This window comes from Melanotaenia boesemani, chromosome 3, assembly GCF_017639745.1.
Source record: "Melanotaenia boesemani isolate fMelBoe1 chromosome 3, fMelBoe1.pri, whole genome shotgun sequence".
In the NCBI taxonomy this organism is placed as follows: Eukaryota; Metazoa; Chordata; class Actinopteri; order Atheriniformes; family Melanotaeniidae; genus Melanotaenia; species Melanotaenia boesemani.
In genome coordinates this window covers 23,217,116-23,236,362 of record NC_055684.1, presented here as the reverse complement: position 1 = coordinate 23,236,362, position 19,247 = coordinate 23,217,116, and positions in this window count along the sequence as shown.

The following is a 19,247-nucleotide window of genomic DNA, read 5'->3' as shown; positions in this document are numbered from 1 at the left end:
CCAAGTTATCAAGATTGTCTGCCTTCCAAATACAAGCCCACCCATCAGCCAAAAAGTTTTTTTTTTTTTTTTTTTCGTTTTCTCTCATGCTTCATGGGTATAATGTCATGACCATGGTTTTTTTTTTTTTTTGTTTTGTTTTGTTTTGTTTTTTTTTGTCATGTTTAGTTGTGTTTCCTGTTTTTGTAGCTTTACCTTATGTGTTCTGTGTTTTCTGTTCCTGGCTCATTAGTTCACCTGGTTTAATTGCTCATTCATTTCACCTGCTTCTAAATTCTCCCTCTGCATATTTATACCCCATGGTTTTCAGTGTCTTTGTCAGATCCTGGTGGTTTAGTCCCTGTTCTGTGTGGGTTTTTCTGTTGTTCCTGAGTTTTTGGAAATAAACCTTTTACCTTCATGGTTCTGCCTGCATGTTGGGTCCTCAGCTCCGGTGCATCTGACATATAAGGCTCCTCTTGAAAATCTGATTTATTAATTTAGTTAGTTAGTTTTAAATCTTATTATTTAGTTTGAATTATGGAATTAACATAATGTTGCTTGACCTGACCGGAGGGCACAAAAAAAAAAAAAAAAAAAGGAGAATAGTGAACAGAAGTAAAAAAGAAAGTAGAAAAAAGAAATGGGAGACAAAAGGTGTTTCCATTACCCCCCGATATGTGCAAATACTAAATATTGCAATAAAAACTGGTTTCTTTTTTTTTTTTTTTTTAAAAAAACCTGTGGGCAGGATGTCCAAACAGCAGGAGGAGGAGTTCAGTTGACATAAAAAGTCGTCCAGATCTTTACTGTTAATGGGATTCAGCTGTGTCATGGTGTTTAAACTGGTTTTCAGTGGACACAGTGTGTTTCTTGAACTGGACCACATAAGTGCTGAACTGGTTTGGAAAGTGTGAAGTCTGCTCTCATCCCAGATGAGAAACTGTTAATAGTCACTCGATAGAGGGAGCGGGGTCCCTGCTAGCTTTTTGCCATCCAACAGGGCGACATAAATGAACAATGTGACATCACTCAGAATGGTCTATAGCCTGGCAAGCTAAAATTATTGGTGGGCATCTCATGTAATTTAAAAGGCACTTTTAGCTAAATTTAAGCAAAAAAATGTATTAAATATTTCTTTTATTACACATGTATGCTCGCCAACAAAATTAACCATATCACAGACAGCAGAAAGAGGCTATAATGTGTGTTCAACTTTATCGGAATGTTTACTTTTCAGCTCAGTCTGTTTTAACAGGCCTCTCACTGGAAACCTTTAAAAATGCCACCTCGGATTTGCTTTACACAGTTGATCCTGTCACGTTAATTAGCTTGTCGTTTTTGGCTATGACTAAAATGTCCAATTTAAATATACTGTTGTGATTCTGATCCTTTCAAACAAAAAGGTCTTCATCTTTGTGTCATGGCTTAGATGCATTCTCATTCCTATAACTTTTAACTCATGTTTGCTGTTTCAAAGTTGTCTTATATTTAAAAGTGATTTAAGCTCTGGCGCATTCAGACTGCTGTCTTACAAGTCACACAAAGTTGTTTTACCTGATCCTTGTCAGTAGAAATAATGCTGGGTCTGTATACCACAAGACAAAAGTAATGGATGTAATTTTTCACCCTGCAAGGATGGGGACATTGATGAGGGTTGATGGGGAAGACAAGGTGCTCAACAAAAGACGTTTGGGGGAAAATGAGATGCATTAAGACGAAAGAGGTGAGAGAAAAAGTCGATATGTGCTCTTGCCACTTTCCTCATAACTCTCCTCCATTGTTCTCCTTAACAGATTGCAGACTGAGTGTTTAAAAGGAGAGATGGAATACAATATTCAAATCTGTTTCCCACTGATGATGTAGCTAAGAGCAAGGATTGCTTTAATGAGGTTTTCTTTGTAAGAATTGATACAGCAGGGCAGGCTTGTCCTAACCCTACCTTGTATTATGTGTGTCTGAGTCTTTTTTCTTTTTTTAAACAAAGAAGGAAAAAATTAGATTATGTACAGCTTAAATTCATAACCTTGACTGGCTATGTGTTTATATCAGTACACTGAATCTCCTGCATGAACAGCAAATCGTTCGGTTCCTGTGTAGCATCATCACCAGGGTGTGTGCAGTGTTTGCCACAAGGAGGAGAAAACACTGTGACAGTTTTTGTTTGGCAAAGACAAAAACAGAAATGGGAAAGCAGTTAACTTTAAAGATCGTCTAAAAGAAATTAATGGAATTTTTTTAAATTCCAGGGGTTTCAAGATAGTGTTGAGTACAGGGATGGGAATCGAAAACCTGTTCCACTCAGAACCAAATTTTCCAAAGCATCACAATAGTGTGCAGCTGGACCTATCAATACCCGTGTCAGCACTGACAAGTGCTAGCCAGTTCCCTTAGTAAACAGTGTAGGCCTGTTTGTTGCTGGATCCAGAGCGTGGCTACATTTCATTAAGTAACATAACAGCAGCACAAACTCTAATCTTTGTATTGGAAAGACCTGATATTCTGCTGCAATGTAGTTTTACTTCAAATTTTTGTTTTCATTCAATAAATCAAAAATGGGTAAAAAAATAAATAAATAAATAAATAAAATGGATCCAATATTCTTTGTAGGCTTAATTAACACCAACATCTGAGATCTTAACTTTAGGAATATTTAGTGACTCTACTCAATGAAAGAGTTTCCTCAGGACATTTAAAAAGTAAGGCTGTCAAAAAAATAACGGGTCAATGGTGGTAACTAAGTTATGTAATTAATTGTGTTAAAATTTTTAACGCATGTGTGCGTTTATGACGGCGAGACATGGAGCTGACTAGCTCTATGGGTGGATGTGAGTGTCACGGCCGTGGAGGATGAAAATGCTTTAAGATCCACAGTTTTCCTAGTAACAGAATTTAGATAATTCTGTTGAAGCACAGGTGAAAAGAAATGTCTGACTTTCATTAGTTAAATTTAATAGAATTTTTAAGTTATTTCTGTGATCATTGTGAGTTTTTCTTTCATAAGGGTACCAACAATTTTGTCCATGTGTGCATCTAGTAAGAGTGAAACAGTGAAAGGAAGCACAGATGTCTTCTCTAAATCATCCTTGCTGTGCAGATGTTGATCATTCAGGGGCTGTGACTGTGGTGAGAGAAACTACAAATAGGTTCTGAGATGAGATCAGGGGAGCTTTCCTCTTTAACAAAGTAGTTGACAGGTGGTAAAAAGGATTTATATTTCAGTCATTCAGGGGCGGGTCTACAAAAGTTTTGATGAGGGGCCAGGTGGTGGCACTGACCAGGAAAAGGTTGGCATAAATGAGATAAATTCTTTAAAGCAGTGGCTTTCAAACGGTGGATGCGAGATAATTTCAGGGGGTCGTCAAACAATTTTGAAAATATATCGCCTACATTTTTCAAAAAAATATGTGAATTTTATCAGGGTTGTCAAAATAAACCATTAATGAAGAGATAAATCTTTAAAAATTAGCACCTTCATATTAAAAATCTGAATTTGACATTATCTCCGTGACAGAAGCTGATTTGGGGCATGTAGGTGCCTTGTCACAGCTGTGAACCACCAAAACCCACTTTATCCTCCTTATTGATGACAATTCTGACAGTTTTCAAATCTTACATTTAGAAGATGGCTGCAAGATCACCTAATAAATATATCACACAATTAATCACAAATATGTTGTCGCGTGGGGGTCAAAAAGTTGAAAATCACTGCTTTAAAGGAATTTTATGTAATATTAAACTTATTATTAGGAATAAAGTGATCATGTAACTTAGAAAAGTGAAGAAAAACTCAAAGTGAAGTGAACAAACCCGACCGAGCATCTTTCTGTTGTTACAATACAGTAAAAACTGGCATGTTGTAGGCATAGTTATAAATGGTGATTAATCATGATCATAAAAAGTTTAACTTTATTCTGTTCTGCGTGTGTGTTATTTTTGTTTTTTGTTTTTTTTCATCACAGCATTTCTGGCTGTGAACTGGGGGAAAACTGTATTGTTCTGGTTTTTTAGAAATGCATGAAGATGCGTCAGATCAGATTATTTGATTCAGAGTAAACTCAAAGTTTACCCTTTTTTTTATTATTAAGTAGACAGTTGTTTTGACACTATAAATCTGTTGATATTTGTTTCCTCGTTGAAAACTTGGTCAAGAATTGATAAGGGAATTGTAAACAATAACATTTTATCAGTTTCCAACCACAGTCCAGTCCAATAAAACTGTGGACGGAGGTCTTGTTTGTCCCAAAGGCAGTGAAGTCAATGGCAAGACAAGGCTAGTTTATTTGTATAGCACATTTCATGTACAAGACAGGAAATACAAAGTGCTTTACATAAAACATTAAAAGCATTACACACCATGCAAAGAAAGAATTTAAAAGTAATAAAAGGCAGCAACTAAATTAAATTAAAATGATTAAAAGCAAGATCAGTTCAAAGTTAATGTGCAGATTTCATGCAATAAAATCACACAAAAAAAAGAAATGTTTTTAACCTGGATTTAAAGATGTCTACATTTGGTGAAAGTTAATTCTCTACTGGCAGTTTTATTCCACTTGTTTGCAGCATAACAGCTAAATGCTGCTTCTCCATGTTTAGTCTGGACTCTGGTCTGGACTAGTTGTCTGAGTCTATGCAGTGCATAATAGAATCTTAAATCAAATATACTGATAAATTTCCAGATCCTGACACTATTCTTTATGACAAATGGTTTGAGCTGTCGTTCCTGTTTAATGCAGCAGGTTGTAAAGTTTAATTTGTCATGAAAATTTTTACAAATTGAGCCCAATGAAACTAACTTTACTTCTTCTTTTCCTTTACAGCTGTTCCCTTCCACCACATCTGCCTCCATATAACCTTAACTTGCATCCTCTTTTCTTACACTAACTTCGTGTCTTCTTTCAACTCATTCACATTATCCTGTAGGCCTCACAGTATATTCACCTTCCACCTCTGCAATTTCCACCAGCACTCTGTAAGATAACAACAAAGATGGGGGTCATTGTTAACCCGGGCCTCGCTGTATCCAGTATGGAAGACATGTGCTAATGATAGCTTGAAACAGTTTCATATCATAGAATGGACAGTGAATATATTTAGCTTCTCACTATGATTCTGTCTGCCTCTTTACCACCTTGGCTACTACAGTGAGGTCATGCAACCTGCAATATTTCTGAGAGCCATCTCATGACCCGACACACACATACTCAGAAGTCCTATAAATTTTCAACAAGTTTTTCTTTTGATCTGTGGAGAGCAAAGAGAAGTCACGAGTTATGTCTCACATCCCAGGAGTACAAGAGCCCTCTCCAAACTCAATTTGCAGCCAAGTAAACATAAACTGTGACCTCACCAGGACAGCTGCCAAATAATAAATGTTACCAATTTTCCAACCTGTAATGGTTTATTTTAATTTTAACCTTCATTACTAGATCAGGTCAGCAGATCAATTATTGCTTGTTGTCCTTAAGACCAAGAGGAAGCTTACACCTTTCCACGATCTGATCAACAGAAAAAAATGCATGTACTGTATACACTCATTCTGGTGGTTTCTGTGATGTATGTTGTTTCTGCTCAGGCTGGGGTTAGATGACATGATGAATTTCAGGATTGATTTGAAAAAATGGCATCAGCAAAACAGACCTGGACTGTGGAGGATACAACGTTTTAGCTGGAAACTCAAAGAGTTACAGATCATTGAGCATCTCGATGGTCGAAAGAATCAGAACGAATTGTTCGAGCAAATATTTGATTAGATTTGATCAAATCTTTATGTTGCATTTTTTTTTACATCAGTAAGTGTCGAAAGTGTTCCGATCGTATTAATATTTCCGTCTTGTTAACACACAACTGATCAGATCACTTATCTAGCATCCATGTAAACATGTTAGTTTGAATCTGTGATCAAATTTTAATATGAAATAAAAATTTGAATATTTGTCCATGTAAGTGTTGTTATTGATCGTCCTCAGTGCAGTATGGGAAAAACCCCTAAATGTAAAATGGAGCCAAGAAGGATCCACAAAAACACTGAAAAACAATTTACTTTATCATTATCCCTCTAAGAAAACAAAGACAATATTTAGGCTTACATTAAAATCTGTTCTCAAAATGAGTACAGAAACAGAACTTAAAGTACAGGATGGATGGCAGCCATCTCTTTTTACAGGAATTAAACATTAAAAATGAAGAGTTTCTGCAACACTGAGAACAGCTAAGGAACTCAGATGATAATCTTTGCATTTTGATATATAAAAAAATCTATTTATCATAATAACTGATTAAATGAATTTGCTACATAACTAAAGCATTCACATATCTAGTCTCATAACATACCTGTAGGCTTGTTATTTAAACATGTCACTGCACTGTAATTTAGACAGAGAATAAAAATATCTCATGCAGTTCTGCTGTAATAAAAAATGGATCCATTTAAATTACGTATTATTATCAAAGCCTGTTTTTTTTATTTTCCCATCTCACAGTAAGGATGCGACCTGTTTTAAGTGATTAGCCTTATTGCTGTGCGAACTGTCACTGAAGCTTCAGCCCCTGAAACAATGATTCTTCAAACTTTTTTCATATCTAAACTCTTCATAAGTGTGTTTAGTATAATCCTAACTAGCGAAATATGCTCCAACAAATCGTATGCGAGTCAGTATGTGATTAAATGATGTATTAAACCACGACCTCAAGTAGGTGGACAGTCGCCCCTTCTTACCCCATAAATATCCGCCCCTGTAGTGAAGTAGTTTTAGCACAGACATACTTTAAAAGTGCTAGATCTCCTTTCCCTCTATGTGTAATTTTTGCTGAATATGTAACACTAATGTCAGCTTTCTGGTGTTAAGTTGCAACTTCTTTTCTCACAACGCATGTGACTGCTAAAAGCTTAGGATCTAAAGCAGTGAAATGATAATGTAAAGAGGAAAAGATATTCAGTGTTGTCCTGTATGTCCAACAAAACACATTTTTCTGCACATGATCACTGTATGTCTGGAGACATAATGCATGCCAAGGTGTGTTTTCTTTTGCTTATGTAAGGTGCAAGAGTTGCAATTAGTTTTAGTATTAATAAACAAAGTTAAGCAGCAAAGATCTTGCTCTTGTCAAGCTTGTTGAGATAAAACACAGCAGTAAATATACACATACAGAATTTTTTGTTCTGTTCTTTTCGGGAGGAAAGAAATCTGTTACCTGTGTGGGCTAATGTTGGAAATTGTACCTGTTACAAAACATTGGGACAATTTGAGCATTGCTTTATATTTGTATTGTTTTGGACCAGTATAACAGCAGTAACCTCAACAGAGCCTCCTTCTACATGCACTGGAATATTCATGTGGTCATAGATATGGAAAAAGTGGAAATGCCAAACACTCGATAGTTTCTGATTTTTTCAAGCTACATTATCTTTAAATGATAAACAGATTAAAACTTTGTGGCTTTGACTAAATGATCAGCTCTTAAAGCAGGTAGCATACACTCTGAGTAAAATACATCACAGCACCCATAATATAAGATATACATTAAAATATACAAGACCTATAATGTCTTGTATATTTTAATAGTCTTTCATTCTTCTTCCAGTTTGTATCTACTCATTCACATCCAAGTCTCGGGTGAGTACTCACTTTTCATGTTTGTGCATTTTGTATTGTCCTTCTGTGTCTCTTTTAGGTTTTAATGTGTTTTGTTTTGTTTTTTAGGCCTCTCCCATTTTATTACAAAACAAATCTACCTTCAGGTATAAATGAAGTTAGCTTACCTTATTGTAATTTGGTCAAATTTTCACAGTCTTGATGATATGGGACTACGTCAGTGCAACCAGTCCTAGATAACCGATACTTACAAATAGCACAATGAATGCTGGGTATGCTGTGGGTAGCCCTGCCAGCTCATAACAGAAAGAATCCTGGTTTAAATCTCAGCTAAGGTCTTTTTGTGTGGAGTTTTTCATGTTTTCACAATTTGGGCCTCCTCTCACAGTTCATAAAGATGCATGTTAAGTTAGCCCTTTACTGGGCAAAGGAGCATATTTGGTTCTTAGGACATACAAAATGCCTCCTCATGCTACTACTTGAAATCTACTACTACTTGAGTTCTTCCCATCTATCATCAAAGATCAGACTTCATCCCAGATACCTTGGGGAGGTTGCTTTTCAACAAAAAAAATGTGAAGAAACTTTTAATACTGGCTACAGAGGTATATTTTAGAAAAAAGAAACCAAGTTTTAAAGTGTTGTAATATCCTCCAGTATCATAATAACAGCCTTCTTTATGGTTGAAAATTTGAATTTCTAAGTATTTCAGTGAGTGCCAAATAAAGGGTTAATTGGTGATTATAAATTTACTCTAGAAATTTGTACTAATGAGTATGGTTGTTTGTCTCATTAATCTCTGAGCTGTCCCTTTGACTGGCACCCTGTTCAGGTTGTATCCTAGCTCTCGCCCTGTGGTAGCTGAGACAGGCTCCCACATGACCCTGCATTTGATGAAGTGGAAAGGTTGGGCAATAAACGCCTCTGTGATTAAATTCAAGTCTTAAAGTCTGGTATTTCCATACATAGCACACTTTTTGAAAGGTTGAGCAACACAATCTTGCCTGTAAAAAAGAGCGTGAAAATCTGTCTGAAAAATGGCAGAACATTTCTCCAGAAATGTGTACAACACCCTCCATGCAGAAGAGGACTGGATCTGTCACCAACAACTGAAGGTGGAGAAGAAAAATTACTTTTCCCTTATGTAATAACAGATTTTTTAAGTGAATGCCAGTTTTGATATTTGATCCTATAGTCAGCCTCCCTTCAACAAATAAAGGAAAAAACATGTACTACAGTCCAACTAATCAGGTCAGCAGAAGAAGAAACGGTATTAGTCATGGCAACAAATGCTCAAGCTTTGGTGTTTTAACTGCACAGAGAGATTAACTTCTTTTCCTTTTAGAGACATCTTGGACAAGAAATATACAAAGCAGAAGATAAGAGTACGACATCTGTGGGGAATTATCCATCTGTGAGTGATCTCATTTCAATTTCTAACAGTCAGTGCTTGTGTAAGAAAGTCATAGTTAGACTGTGACCATCGTTATTTATAATTTCTCTGAGCAGAAGGTGGAGGCGAGTTGTTTTTAAAGCATAAGGCATTTCAGCTAATAGCCATGTGTGAATATAAGCATGAAAAACAACACAACCTGTTTCAAGACAGCATATCAAATATTAGCTACCACAGCCGACGAGTTGTTTTAGTGCACCATTGCATGCACACTCACACACACATTTTGCATGTAAACAGTCACATGTTTCTATGGCATTGGGGGGGGAGTGCATTTTTATCATTAATTACGAAAGTAGTGCATTTTAAACCCCACCATTATGTGCTTTCTTCCCTCCTCACCACTGAGGATTGGATGATGGTCACGATTTTGTGTGCTCAAACTTGGTCCCACGAGTTCTGCAATTGCTTTGATGCATTTTTCAAAAGGGCTGTGACTTGAATGCCAAAAACACATAACTTCCCATTCCTCCAGACAGCACATAGTATCCTCACCCTTTCTCCTTTGTCACATTTTCTTTTCTGTGCTCGGATTCTTGCTACGATAATATGAGTTCTGTAGAGACACCTGCACTCTACTTCCACATCAACAGCTGACAGAACAATTGTGGTGCTGCAGGTCTGTTTGGTACTTTCTCTAAAACTACTTTGTTCACCTCTCTGCTCTTTTTATTTTTGTCTCTCTATCATGTTTGGCAATTTGGACCTGATTTTGAATTGGTTCATGTCACATATATAATGACATGTAACAACAAAGTGCTATATGTAGTTGACCCATAGATGGTTCAGTCATATTTTAACATTCCTTCTGTAGATATTGTATTGCAACTTAATGAACTTGGTGCCTTAAACCTCATGAATAAATCTACTAAACTAACTGAATAAAGCCAGTTTCACGACAAAGACTCAGATATTGTACAATTATCGTATTTTCTGGACTATAAGTCTCTCCAGAGTATAAGTCGCATCATTCATAAAATGCATCAGGAAGAGGAAAAAAAAAAAAAACATATATAGGTTGCAGCGGACTATAAGTTACATTTATTTAGAAATTTATTTTACAAAATCTAGATCCAAGAACAAACATTTAATCTGAAAATGCAAGTTATTCAACTATACAATAATACATGGACTAACAGGCTGAATGTGTGTCGAGTATGTTACTGTAACACCAGAGTTTCCTCACGGATTTGTTTAAACTGTGAGGGACAACTTATTACACTTAAACAGCTGATTGAGGTGCTGAGAAAGTAAAAAAATTATTCATCACATTTGGCTTTTAAAGCCACTGGCACCACTGCCTGCACAACTCCGCCCTGCCACCGATGAAATTTCATGTTGAATATGAAATAACCAGGTCAGTTGATAATTGCACACAAAGACACAGACATATAATTGCATAAAAAGAACATACCTGGGAGTCTGACTAGGCCAAGTTAACATAACAAGCCAGCGACTCCAACAAGCAAGTTACCGATGAGCAAGTTGACCAAGCTCCCGTTCTCATTCCACATCACTGAATTCATTGAAATCTTCATCCCCTGTGTCGCTTCTGAACAACTCTGCCAACTTCTGCTCGATTACCATTAACAGCTGCGTACTTTACTACCTGCAGTTTGTAATCTGCAGAATAAGATTTTCTTTTTTGTTTGTGTTCAGATGCCGTAGTAATCACAAACCTGGAGCGCCCTCTCACAGCTGTAGAGGGTAATGTTCGTGGTCTATGTCAGTCAGTATAAATTAATTAAATATAAATTAAGAATTAACATTTAAAAACATGTTAAATTATATATAGAAGTCACACTTTCCATGACTCATTACTATATATTTCACCCATCAGGCACTTACAAGGAGAAACAACATAGGTACAGGCCACAGGCTACTGTGATACTCGAAACACCTTCCTGCTAGAGACCACTAGTTTGAGACCTGATGCTGCACAATGTTTTCAGCATTTATTGCTTTTTTTGTTGTTGTTGTTTTGTTTTGTTTTTACTTCCCTCCTATTTGACTGACTGAACTTTGGCAGATATCTACACTTTGGTGCCCCCTTATTAAGGCTAATTCAGCATCCATCTTGCATCCTGTCTCTTCTGAACTATTACCAGCCAGTAAAAGTCAGTCCAATGTTGACTACTGTGTTGACTCTTGCTCTGTCACTTTCTCTCTGATAAATGTCGTCTTGTGTTTCTTTGCTCAACCAGCCGTGGTGGCATCCTAAACATCCAGTTTCTGGCATGTGACGTGGTATCTCAGTTCTGGGATGACAGAGGACAACAATGGCTTCAACAATGTGCATAACAGAGTTTAAAGAGTCAGACAACTTTTGTTGTGTTGCCACATTTTCCACACAGTTACTTCACACATATTCATGCATCGTCTGGTGAGAGCTGCATAATAGAATAAAACAATCTTGGGATACTTTACCAGTTCACATCTGATAACCATGTACTGCTAAACTACTGCATTTGTACACAATTTCAGGTGATACTGGATTGTAAATAGAGTTATATGTGTTTGTTTCTCTTTTCAAACTTGTCACATTAACTTAATTTTACTGCCACGTGGTGCAACTATGCAAAAATATCATTGCTTTTCTTTCAGAGTGAGGTCATTCCAAGCAACATGAAATCTTTTGGGGGGCTTTTCTGTTACTGTATACCTTTGCTCAGTGTAAAAACTTAAACAAAACCACTAGAATATCATACCAATATAGTATATCAGAAGGAATGATGCAGACAATATGGCAACATAATGAGATAAGGAAGCAGCCAATAAAATATTTACCATCAAATGTATTAACTAAAAGATTAGATTAAAGTAACATCTACCAGCTAGAGTTTACAGGCAAATTAAGCTTAAAGTGGGTGATATTTTCAGTAAATGAATGGATTAAAAAGATGAATAGATTGAAACAGTTATGCGACAGTTTAGGCATAATAAATGTCCAAGGTTAAATGTGTAAATCACTGGCAGGGGAAAAATGGGTTGTTTATAACTTCAAACTTTCAAAGGGAGGAGGTTTACACATTTAATATTTGTTTGCTGTTTCAGCTCCAATGTGTTAAGCACCTGCTTTGGGTGCATTAAAGCGAAGCAAAAACACACTAATGAAAGGTGAAAGAGGTGGAGAAGCAGAGGAGACCAAATAAACCAAGGATGTTCCTGCTTTTTCTCCACCCTGCATCCTCTTTAAAAGGCTTCACTTGTTTGAAATAACATATAAGATGTAACAATAGACAAACGCTCCAGTGTATTTATTTTGTGTGTCTTCCAACAAAAAAAGGGGGAAATCTGCTGCAGATTTGATATGAAAATGTCTGGGGCTTTGTCACCGGGAATACTCCACCAGCATAATGGATTGACTTCAATGTCATAAATTCTGCCAAATAGCTTAATATCATAGTATTATAGGCAGTGTCATAACTGAATGTGAAAGGAATAATAGCTTTTCCTCCTTATGTCTCCAGGTCTTGATGAAAACCTAATTTTATTGCCACAATCATAATGGAATTATCTCCAGGTGTGATGAGGGCATTTAATGAAATCATTACAAAAGATTACTTGCTCTTTTTCTCTGGCTTATTAAAAGTCCCTTTGAGATTGGAGGTGTGAGAGGCTGTATTTTTTATTAATTTATTTTTCACTCCACTCTGACTGATTGCATGTTTGTCAGTCTGGCAGTCATATCATTTGTGGATGGCATAAAAGCCTGCAGGAAGTCACAAGATCTGATTGGGAATCTTGTGGGGAAAAGAAGACCAGAGACAAAAAAATATAAATAAATGCATTGATGGCTACAGTGTTATATTGATGTGTTTGAACATGGGGCTCTCATTTTCATGCCCTCAAAGCACACATACATTTTTTTTTCAATAAATGCTACTCTTTGATGCATAGTTTATCTGTTCAGGCTGATGGAGTTTCTCCCTCTTTTTCTCCCTCTAGTTGTGTGCATCCTCCTCTTCTTTCCCACTTTTCAGTCTGTTCTACTTCCTCTTCCTCTCTTTCTTTCTCCACAATCTCCCTTTCTTTGTATCCTCTCTTTAAGCTCATCCACCTTTATTAACAGCCATGTTGCTTCACCCCTTTCAGTATTGAGCTGTGTTTAATCTGTCCTGTAAATCCTTTTCCTTCTTTGCCAGGGGGAAGACGTACACTATGGACGTTAAGTTTAATGAGCAGCAGAGGCAAATTAGTGCAATATTGTCATCCATAATTCTCTTTGATTGAACCCTGAATTGCAAAATCAATGTCATCTTGCCCCCTGTTCACCTGCGGTTGATATTTCTTTATATGACAAAGCAACTTTGTTTCTTCTCTCATCAAGTAGTGGTGGCCTGAGGATGCGCCATACATCAAAGTTTGATGGCAAATGTACCTCAGATGTTTCTTTATTGTTATCTGCAGTGTCGTTATGTCCATTCTTTTGAAAAGAAATGCAGCACACGCAAGTGTTTTATATTATTTCCATCTCATTCAGCTTATGACATAGCTTTTGAAAATCTAATGGTGGAGAGAACTCTTGTGCTGTAACTTTAGCTTTGCTACATTTTTGGTACAGAGGATAAGGCAAAAAGTCTAATCACAATATTATTTTCTATTTTATCTATCTCAATCTTGATTGTGATATAGAATTTAATCTTGTCAGTTTCATTTCTAACAATGACCAGAAGGGGCATTATTTATTTTGCTGTGAAATATGGAACTGCTGTTGTGATTTTCTTTCTTGATTTTGAATGCTTTTCATATGGGGTGCTTCCCAGCAAGAAGGTTCCTGATTCCATCCCGGCTGAGGTCATTCTGTATGGAGTTTGCATGTTCTCCCTGTGTATGTTTGGGTTCTCTGTGGGTACTCTGACCTCCTCCCACAGTCCAAAAACTGGTACTTATTAAATTCTTCCTAGGTGTAAGCATGAGTGGTTGGTTGTTTTTGTTGGCCCTGTGATGGACTGGTGACCTGTCCAGGTTGTATCCTGCCTCTCATCTGATTGCAGCTGGGATATGCCCCAGGCCTAAGTGGGTATAGCCAGTTTTTGAATGGATGATTTTCTTAGAAGCAGCCGGTTTGTTGCAGGCTCAAGCTAGCATTTCAAATTAAGTATTTATTCTTCAAGTTTAGCATCTGAATAAATGGTCAGTAAAGCAGGGAGGACCACTGGCTTGCAACACTCCTCATTAAAGCTGGATAGCATAAATATGCCTGCCTTTTCTGGAAATCATTTTTTCAATAATTGCTTGCAGCTAACCTGGTAGAACATCATTTATAGAAGCCCAGACTTGATTCCTCCCTGTATATATCTCAGCACTGCTAAAATCAGCCCCTTCATAGTTACAATTTACAGGAGTCTTTAAACGTGTTTAACTACTCGCTAACATCCTTTCAGCAAACATTTGGACTGAATGATAAGTATGTTTAGAGACGCTGTCAAGCTGAGATGAATGGCTTTGCTCAGGAAACTATTCAGGAATAATGTTTAAAACAGAAAATGAATCCAAGTCGTGAATAAATGTATTAAACATTTGTATTGTGCCTGGTCAGCACTGATTCCACTTATCTGAAGAAAGAAGCGAAGGCGGGGTGGGGGTGGCAGAAGTATTGTGGCAAGAAATCAAGCACTCAGCAGCTCCACAATACACCATTACTCTTCATTTTCAGTGGGGCATGCAACAGGGCCCTTACGTCTTAAAGAACAAACTAAAATTTATTGGGCTGGCCAGTTTGGGCTAATTGAAAGAAATTGTATGTCTGTTTGCCTGTAGTGGTTGAAGGGTTGGGGCGAGGTGACGATTTGGGGCCTGAGCTTGTCGCCCTCTGCTCACCACATCAGTCTTGTTTCCAACTAATGGTTTGATCCATGAGTGCCCTCCACTGATTAGACAGTCTGAGCTGTGGGAACCATTCAAATAGGAATCATTTAGGGAGGATTTGTGAGATGCATTCATTATGAAGTGTGCAGAAGCAAACAGACTTCGATTGGTAATGACGGTTTGATAATGGTTAACCACTTTGCATCTGCGCTTGCTGTTGTTGTTTTGGTTTACTCCTCTCTCAGAGCAAGAACTGTGATTATGACTGATTATCTTGGCCCTGTGCTGTTACAATGCTGTTTCAGATGGCACACCAGGAGCTTCCCAACATGACGCTGAGGGATTATAGCAGGTTTTACTTGGAATCATTCATTTGCTAATATACTATGCATTATTATTGCACTGGGTTCATGGGAAAGACATTACAGATCTTTTTTTTTTTTTTTTCAGATCAAAACATTGCATCTTTTGTTAAATAATATATTTTTGTTATGCATGTTGGGGCTTTCACATTGTATTGATCCTAAAACAGCTGTGGTCCATTGGGGCATGGGTACTAATGTAAATCTTGTGGTCTTTGGCAGCAGGACTTTTGTAGACTCTCTCATGAAATCATACAGCTTTTAAATCATACTAGGATCTTGTGAGATTGGAAGACAGATCAGTGTCTTGAGTTCCTTGTTGTATCTGTGATTTTTCTTTTGGAAAGTATCTTCTTGAATGGTAAGAAAATTGAAATAAGATAATCATTATCCCCACCCCTCCTCTTCAGAGAACTGGTATGGTAGGAAATGGTAAGAATGGTAGGAAAATGGGAATTAGATAATAAGTATTATTAACTTCACCTGAGTGTAACAATTAGATGTTAATCTATTCACATAAATGTAACAACATAGTTAAAACTAGCCTATGATTAATTCAGAATCATATACAAATAAGGCTTCCTTCTTATCACTAACATAAAATCAGTAATTCCCACATTTCTTTCTCAAGACTACTCCATATTGCTTTGCCATGTTTCTGTAGGACCTGAAAAGGGACAAACCAAATCCTGGCTGTTGACTGGGTATCCAGATAAAAGTAGAGCGTTGTTTTCTATTTTTCTTTCTTTTTTTTTTTTTTTTTTGTTTTTTTGTTTTGTTTTGTTTTGTTTTGTTTTGTTTGCTTGTTTGTTTTTTCTTTTCAGTCCTAATTTCTCTCCATTTAATGGAGCTGGATTTATAATTATATTTTTCTTATGTTTTCAGGAATTTTTATCCACCAATCAAATGGGTGCTGCAGCTTAGTACATGCACTCTACAACACACTCACTAAAATAAAGTGTATTACTGAGCATACTTACACTAAACCTCCACTGTTTTTATTATTGTATTTCATATTAATTTGTTGTTTATTTATAATTAATTACAGTTTAATGGACTGAATGGATTTATCATATTGAGCAAATGTACAAAATATTTAAATATTTAACCTGCAGGATAAATTTTTATATTTTCTCCTAGAAAATTTCCAGTTATATAAACCACTAGATTCACATTAGTATATCAGAATTAGACTTGTTTGTTATAGATGGAAACACACTTAATTATGTAATACTATCAGACAAAAGAGATCTGATCAACTGCACTTCTTGTGGTCTCTATCACCAGAATGTTTTACATTTAGTTTCTATGCATTCACCATCAAATCTCTTGAGAACACAAATCCCAGTAGTCCTTTTTGACTATTTTTTCCTACCCAGTATGATAAACAGTATCCTATAGTTATTTTTTTTAATTATTATTGAGAATCCAAAGTGAATCAGCAAATCATTGGAAAAAAAATAAATGAGTTGTGATATTAGCAGAGAGGGGATAGAGAATCAAAGCATTGTTGCATGTTTCTGTATTTGTCATCTGCTTTTCTGAAGTGAAGCATTTACAAAGCTCAGACTGAATGACCCAGCTGCCTGTTTGACAAGTGACAGGCAGCAAGTTTCAGTTACCATCTGAAACATAATCCAAAACTGCCAAAAACACTTTGCCGGCTCTCTCCTCCGCCTCCTCTCTGTCACAGGTTAGAGAAACTCTCTGTCGCTCTCTCAGCTCAATTATAATTGCTAACATTTAACAGCTGAGTTTCCAAATCCTGAGGAGCAATGAGAATGAGGAGAGGCAGAGCGCTTACCCCCCAAAAAATATGCACGCATCTCTTGTGGAAACTGACTGGCACCGATGTTTAAAATAATAAGATGCAGCTGTTGATAGTAGTGACTGTCTCCAGGTTTACTTCCCTGTGGCCTCTGTGGCAGCAGAGGAGCCGTGATGAAGGCAGACAGCTGACAGGTGCTCCAGGATGCTGCTGCCATCAGGTGCATCTGCTAAACTTAACTCGGAGACGGGAAGATGGAGAGGGGAAAAAAAGGAAAGAAAGAGGGGAGAAAGTGAGAGGGGGAGAAAGAGAGAAGTGGCCACAAAACATAAGGGGAACGGGTTTAAGGATGAAAAGGAAGTGAGCAGGAAAGGAGGAAAATACTGTATGTGTATTTGCATGTGCAGTGTGTGTGAAAGCATGCTCCTTGAAACTTTATACCAACCCTCTCGGCAAAGAAATTCAGAGGATGTCTTTGAGCCCATGTGGCTGATGGAGTGTGTGCCTGTGCACTGACACTGTGAGGGGCTCACAAGTTTACTGAACAGGTCAGGAGATGTGGAGACAGTGGAGGAAAGGTAATAAGGAGAGATAATGAGCATAAGCAGATAATGATGGAGAGAGGATAGTAAGGCATAATAAGAATGAAGAAATATAAGAAAAGGTGCAAGCAAAAAAAAAACAACTTGTCAAGAAGCAATTTTGAGTGTGTGTAAAATGTGTGTGTGCATGAGAGAGGCTGAAGATAGGCACTTTGCCATATGTTAATATATCACTGCATACATCAGCATTTTGCACCTACCACACACACACACATATACACACGTCTTCCAACTCTTGTCAGAAAGGCACACTGGGTGTGAGTATACAGCCTTAATGGATTCACTCTCTGTGCTGTGGTGACAGCAGTGATGCTTACGCTGCCTCTGTCTTTAATAAAAGGTGCACAAGTCAGGAGCTGAGGTAGGGATTTGAACCCTTCATCAAAGTTGAGGCCAAGCACAGATGAAGTATTCACTCGCATCACAACGAGGTTTGTCGAGCTGAGCAAAAGGTGACAAAGAGTGTAGTCAAGGAGCTGATCTTTCAGCCTTCCTTTCTCCCATGTGTGTCCTGCTTTCCTGGCAAATACACACTTGTAACACACAAAGGCACAGCAGTGAGGAAGGAGAGGAGCCTGACAGAGCCCAGAGCATCGCAGGTAGCCCGACAGAGTGGCTGGGAGCGCTGTCACCAATTTGTTCTTAGCCATGGGGGACATGCAGGGGATGGAGAGGCAGTGGCAGCTCCCTGTCCTCATCGTGGCTAATGAGGCCTCGGCTTCTCCTTCTGTGTGTGTGTGTGTGTGTGTGTGTGTATGTCTGACAGCAGTTTGTAGAAGTTTGTGTCAGAGTGCTGCCAAAGCTCCTATTTCTGAAAAAGCAGGGTTGATATCTGACACGTACCACTGTGTACTCTTATGTACAACTCTCCTGGCTGAATTATTTACCAAGTAAAGACACACATATAATACATACACACAAAGAGAAGAGATTAGGTCTTGTTCAAGGCAGCTACCATTCAATACATTGCAGCTGTTCAGGGACACTGCACCAGCTGAGACTTGCTTGCTGTGCTGGTTCACCCATCAAACCTTTAAGACAAGAGGGAGGACAGAGGAAACGAGATATGGTACCAGAGCTTCTGTGATAAAATACAGACATCTCCTTATGAAGAGTAAAACTGATCAGCATGATGGTCTGAGCCCTTTAGAAGCAGAAATAGAGCTGTATTTGACTTTGCACAAAACTTGCTCACTGACTGTATTTTTCCTCCACAAAATATTGGAGCTACACATCCTACAGTTTATATATCAGCAGGATGCCTGAGTGATGCTGCTATATATGTAAAAGGTATAAGGAGAACAAAGACGTGATCCTCTGAAAGATGAGAACTGTATGATGTGGTTGTAGCAAAGAAATGGAGAATAAATAGAACTGCATTCATGGTTCAGGAGCTCCCCACTGTGTTCAAAAGGGGGAAATGTAGCCGCTTTTCTGAATTTCACAATACTTGGGATAATTCCTCATCTTCTATTGGGGGCATTAAAATATATTTTGTTTTGATAAAGTTAAAAATAATTTTAAAAACTTCTTTTTCTTCCTGTACTAAAAATTTGGAGCCTTAAGCAGATCACATTTTACAGATATGCAAAATGTGAAAAGTTTAATTATGTAATGTTCAAATATGAAACATTGATAGGGGAAGTTCTTCAGAACTGAGGAACAAAACAAACAAAC